This window comes from Mirounga leonina, unplaced genomic scaffold, assembly GCF_011800145.1.
Source record: "Mirounga leonina isolate KUSES-001 unplaced genomic scaffold, KU_Mleo_1.0 Mir_153, whole genome shotgun sequence".
NCBI lineage: Eukaryota > Metazoa > Chordata > Mammalia > Carnivora > Phocidae > Mirounga > Mirounga leonina.
The window spans coordinates 32,620,683-32,626,682 of record NW_023270387.1 but is presented as its reverse complement, the minus strand read 5'-3'; positions in this window follow the sequence as shown (position 1 = coordinate 32,626,682).

The following is a 6,000-nucleotide window of genomic DNA, read 5'->3' as shown; positions in this document are numbered from 1 at the left end:
AAAGAAAGAAAGAAAGAAAGAAAGAAAGAAAGAAAAGAAAGAAGGAGGGGCAGGGAGGAAGGGAAAGAGGAAGGAAAGAAAGAGGAAAAAAGGAAAGTAAAGAAAGAGAGAGGTGGAGGGAGTGAGGAAGAGGGTAGGGGCAAGAAGAAAAAAAATAGGTACTCCTCCTTTTTATGCAATAATAACATTTGCATCCTGGGGCTGTTGTGTTATAAGGTTAATACAGAAAAGTGATCCATCTGTCATAAATATTAGAAATGGAATACAAAAAAATAAAAGCTTCCATTTCTAATTGAAACAATGATATAATTCTCTGCTGGATTTTGTTTTGGCACATAACACTATTTCCCCATTCTTGTCCTCTCCAATTAGGAGCCCCGGGGCCTAATAACTACCTTTCTCAGAAGACTTGCCACCAAGATTCAGGATTAAGTGCCCTTCAATAGGACACATGAGATATCAAAGGTGTAAGAGAATCAGAAGTCTTATCATTGTCCTTCCAGCTACAGTGGTACCAGATCCTTTTCTTAGTATCCTGCGTTTCAGTGCTAAAAGCTACGATCATTGCTGGAAGTTATCTACAGTTTTTACAGTTTCTAACTCTTTGAAAGCTCACAGTTAATTGAAGATTTAGCAGTGGTCTTTCCTGACATTAGTTCTTTCAGATATTCTAATAGTTTATAAGCACCTACCATCTACATTCCTTTTTGCTTAGAATACCATGAGTTTTATTTTTTTATAGCTAATCTAGACAGATAAAGAGGATGCCTAAAAATAAACGAATAAACAAAACGCACACATACACACACAAGCCTAAAGAAGTGCATAAATCAGAGATATATCATGTTCATAAATGGGAAGACTCAATTTCAGAAAATGTCTTAATCCATCCTCAACTAGTTTTATTTTGATGTAACTTTACAAATAATTAAGATAATATGTTAGTGGAGTAGAGTAGACTCCTGAGGTAGATCAAATAGCACAGATAATGTTCTATGTCTTCATAAAAAATTGGTATGCAAGCAATGTGATACTGCAGATCAGTGGAGAAAGAATAAATGATCTCACAGTTTGTTCTAGGTTATCCATAAGAAAAAATAAAATAAAATCATTTCTCTCAGCATGCCATGAAAAATAAATAAACAAGTTATATTTAAAAGTTAAATTTAAAATGCAGAGTTTTGAACATTAGGAAGAAATATTGATACTAAGTTCATTACTTCAACATAAAGAAATATATTTTTAAACAAGAAAAACAGTCTGTGAATGAACAAAAGGACAGATGTGGCTACAATTAAAAAAAAACAAAAAAGAAAGAAAAAATAAGATTATGTGAGAGATCTTGGTACCCAAACTTTTAATAGCTCTCTTTTGCTTGTAAAGTAAAAACAAATTTTGATGTGGGCAATTAATACTTTTTACAGATGTGCTGTAGAATAACTTTGCAAGTTTACAGTGTGGAAGATTGTTATTTTGTCTTTAGCTTTCTTTGTATCTGTATTATTTGGCTTTTAACTTTCCAGTTCTTCTTAATAAAGGAATAAAGTGTATTTACCTACCCTTTAACTTTGGGCTTAGTCATGTGACTTGCTTTGATCAATAGAATGAAGCAAAAGTCATAGTACAGCAGCCCTATGCCTTAAGATACGTTGCATATTTCCACTAACTCTATTGCTCTTTTTCCATCACCTTGAAAAAAGGACAAAAAGAGATATGTAGAATACAGCCACCCCAGGTGAACCCTCCCAGCTAAGCCTAGCCTTAATCAGTTAAAACCTCGGCCACCCAAAATTAAGTTAGCGATAATAAATAATTGTTGTTTTAAAACATGGAATTTGGGGATGGTTTGTTATGCAGCAATGACTAACTGATTAAACTATTATTCACAAGACAATTTATATTTCTCTCATTCTTGTTACTCAGTATCTATAAATATGCATTTCACTGTCCTTCCCTAATTTCACTGTTCTTATTATTAATCCTATCTGGCATGCCCATTATACACAGTTTCCCTTCTTTTAATGTTTGAGATCAAGGTCAAATGAAACCACTTCCATCATATGTGTCAGTTTCCTTTTGTATAAAATGAAACACACATGCCACATACTGAATGATATCCATATTTGTTCATCTGCTTTTATTTCCCATACAGTAGTCTTTAAATCTAGGTACTTCAATTTTATACTAGTCTGTACTTTCCATATAGTTTTATACACAGTGTATGTTTAATATTTGAACAAAGAAAAAAGCATAAATAATGATGGATATCATTACTTACAGTTTTTATATTACATAGAGAAATTAATTTCATTTACAAATTATTCCTGCAGATTTAAGTTTTGCTCTTACTTTTCTGTGGGGACTGTAATTCAAGGAGAGTTCAAATGTAAATTAGGCAAGTTGATGATCATGCCTCCACAGAAGTTAAGTAATCTTCAAATAATGATCGTTAGGGCTAATATGTCAAAATAAGGAAGTGGAAAATCCCTACAACTAATGTATGGTAAATTAACTAATTAGACTATTAGCAGTAAAGATTACAATGTAAATGGTTTTTATTTATTTTTGTATTATGTTATGTTAATCACCATACATTACATCATTCGTTTTTGATGTAGTGTTCCATGATCCATTGTTTGCATATAACACCCAGAACTCCATTCAATCCGTGCCCTCTTTAATACCCATCACCAGGCTAACCCATTCCCCTACCCCCCTCCCCTCTAGAACCCTCAGTTTGTTTCTCAGAGTCCATAGTCTCTCAAGGTTCATCTGCCCCTCCTATCCCCCCCCCTTCATTCTTCCCCTCCTGCTATCTTCTTCTTCTTCTTCTTCTTCTTCTTCTTCTTCTTCTTCTTTTTTTTTTTTTAACATATAATGTATTATTTGTTTCAGAGGTACAGGTCTGTGATTCAACAGTCTACAATGTAAATGGCTTTAGTGACAGTATTTTGCCTTAGTAAACTTTAAGAGGCAATAGCTGGGTTTCAAAAAGTGGAACATTATTGCATAAATTGTATACTTCACTTAGAACAACAGCATTTTTTTCCATTGAAAATAAAGTTTAAAATATCTATATATTTTCTTGTGTTGTAACTTAGAAATTGGTATCTCTGTATGCTTTAGTGATTAGTTCATGTATGAAAGACATAATAAATTGTCTACAATTGAACACCAGACCTCTTTTTCAGTCAATTCTATTCTATAACCATGGCTGCAAATGTCATTTAAAAAATTATGCTTTTACTTTTACACTACTTTAGACAAGTTGGTACATTTACTCTTCAACCTGTTTCTTCTTCTTCTTTTTTTTTTTTCTTACCTAATTTGCTTCTGACATGTTGAAGATGGGGAATTAAAAAAAAAAAAAAAACACATTATCCTCAGTAAAAAGTTTTTGACCACACATGACTTAGGTGATTTGGGGAGCAATAGTTTACACATAAGATGGGAAAAGTATGTTTCAAAACGAAGAAAAAGCTTAAAATTGGGGGTTGCTTGTAGTACTTATAAATACTCATTTTTTTCTTCTTTATGGAATGATGGAAATTCACAGACTTAGCTTGACCACCACCTCATAGACTTAATCTACAGACAATATAGTATGTTAAATACTTCATACTATCTATGTGCTTCTCATATAAGTACGTTCTTAAAATAATTAAAGATTCCATTCTTATATCTTAAATCTAATTTTTAATAATATTTTAAATATTTAATATTGAGCTAGCATGTGGAATAGAAAGTATTAAAGGATCTCTGAGATTTGTTTGGGATAAAGTAGAAGGTGAAAAATCACCTTTGTGTTTATATGTCACTATAGCAAATCATATTGTTTTAAGATTTCAGTGATGCGTAGCAGTGGAAATAAGAGATAAGTACAACAGACTTTTCCGTAGACTGAGTTTTCCAGGTCATTTAATCCTCTCTAGTGTCTTCAGAACACTTCAGCAGAGTTAATGATAACAGATTGTCACATTATTGTCTTCATGATGATCTGTTTGGGTAGAAGATAAAAAACGTTCTGCTCCTAAAGTTATAGGTAAAAATACAGTGATCATCAACTCATCAACTTTGCACACATGCTTTATCTCTCTCTCCCTCTTTCATACACACACGTCATGTGCATTGGTTGTGTCATTTTATTAGAAAGTATAAACTATCAAGAATGATATCAAAAGCTGGGAAATAAAAGTAAAAAAGGCCAGTATATACTGGCCATGAGTGATAAAAAATCATGTCCTTTGCTCTTATAAGTTCTTACACTCTCATTCATATCCATGTAAGAATCTTTGAAAGCAACTCTAATAAATATTATTACAATTCTTATGCTATAATTTTATTATAATTTTAACAGATTAAAAATAGAATGTGAGACAATAACTGGGAGTCTAGAAATAGATATAGGACCATTCCATGAACTGAGAATTGACAGCTTTACAGTGTTGGCCAGAAGACACTCTAAGAAGCAGATTAATAATTATATATGCAAAGCAACTTAGAAGTAATTCATAAAGTAGTAGATAGCTGAGACAATAGTCTAAAGAAAATACTGGGAATACTGGGTTGAACCACTGTTGTGCTATCCAGTAAAGGTAGGTAGTAGCTATATGTACTATTGAGCACTTGAAATGTGGCTTGTTTAAATTGAAATGTGTTGTAAAAATAAAATATAATACAGATATCCAAGACTCAGTATGAATAAAAGTAAAATATTTTATTTATAATTTTATTTTTATCAAATGCTTAAGTTATACTTTAGATATATTATTTAAATAAAATATATTATTAACATTGCCTGTTTCTTTTTTTTTTTAATTACATATGAAGCTTGCATTTGTGGCCTATATATTTATATTGAACAGGTCTGATCTAAAGAATTTCAGCAGTATCATGTAATTATTGATAAGGCAATCACAAATTATCTAAGAATTGAATGTATCCATTTTACACCTCCAATCTACTAGACAACTTTTATCATATATCTATTAGACATGTTCCATGTTAAGGAAACATAAAGACAATAATTAAAAGCTTTTGCCTGAACCAGTTTTTTACCTTCTGGGAAACTCAATTCCACAACCTACTAGAATTTTTAAAGTCCTTGAAATACTCATCCAGAGCTTTTGGATACTAATTATTTTTCTTCTAAAGCACTCAGAGATAATTATATTTAAGTGCCTGTGAATGAGAAAACTTTTAGTGAAAGTTATCTGTATAGCTTGAGGAAGGGTCAGCATATCCTGAGTGAGGTACCTGTATAAAACCAACACCTAACCAAACCAAAGTCCATGGCACAGATCTGAACTATTCTCAGTGACATTTCTGGCTACAGTAGATTTATTCACACCCTTTATACTTAAACCAGGCCCAAACAATGCTCTCTTCAACTCTGCTTTCTGGTTCTGGCCTTTGGAGGCATGCAATGATTACTCAAACTATGTGTAAGAAGTAAAAAGGAAAGGAGAAAGAATAGAAGAAAGAGCTGAAGAACTTTTTTTTAAAGATTTTATTTATTTATTTGAGAGAAAGAAGAGAGAGAGAGAGCACATGAGAGGGGGGAGGGTCAGAGGGAGAAGCAAACTTCCTGCTGAGCAGGGAGCCCGATGGAGGGACTAGAGCTCGATGGAGGGACTCAATCCCGGGACTCCAGGATCATGACCTGAGCTGAAGGCAGTTGCTTAACCAACTGAGCCACCCAGGCAACCTTAAATAAATAATAGAACTCTAGAATCTTGAAAACTGAAAGTGCCAGATAAGATAACTACCACAGCAATAAAAAATACATTTATTTAGTTTGTTCCAAAGTAGAAAGGTGATCTAAAATTTAAGGATTGGAACACAAAAACTAAATTTCACAAAAAAATACCAATAATTCTAACACAATAAATCATGACTCTAAGTTTCAATGTGGCACCATTATTTTCATTGAAAAATTATTCATGTGTTTCCCTGTGTTGTTACACTTCATCTTGCCAATATCATCTTTGAATTTAAATA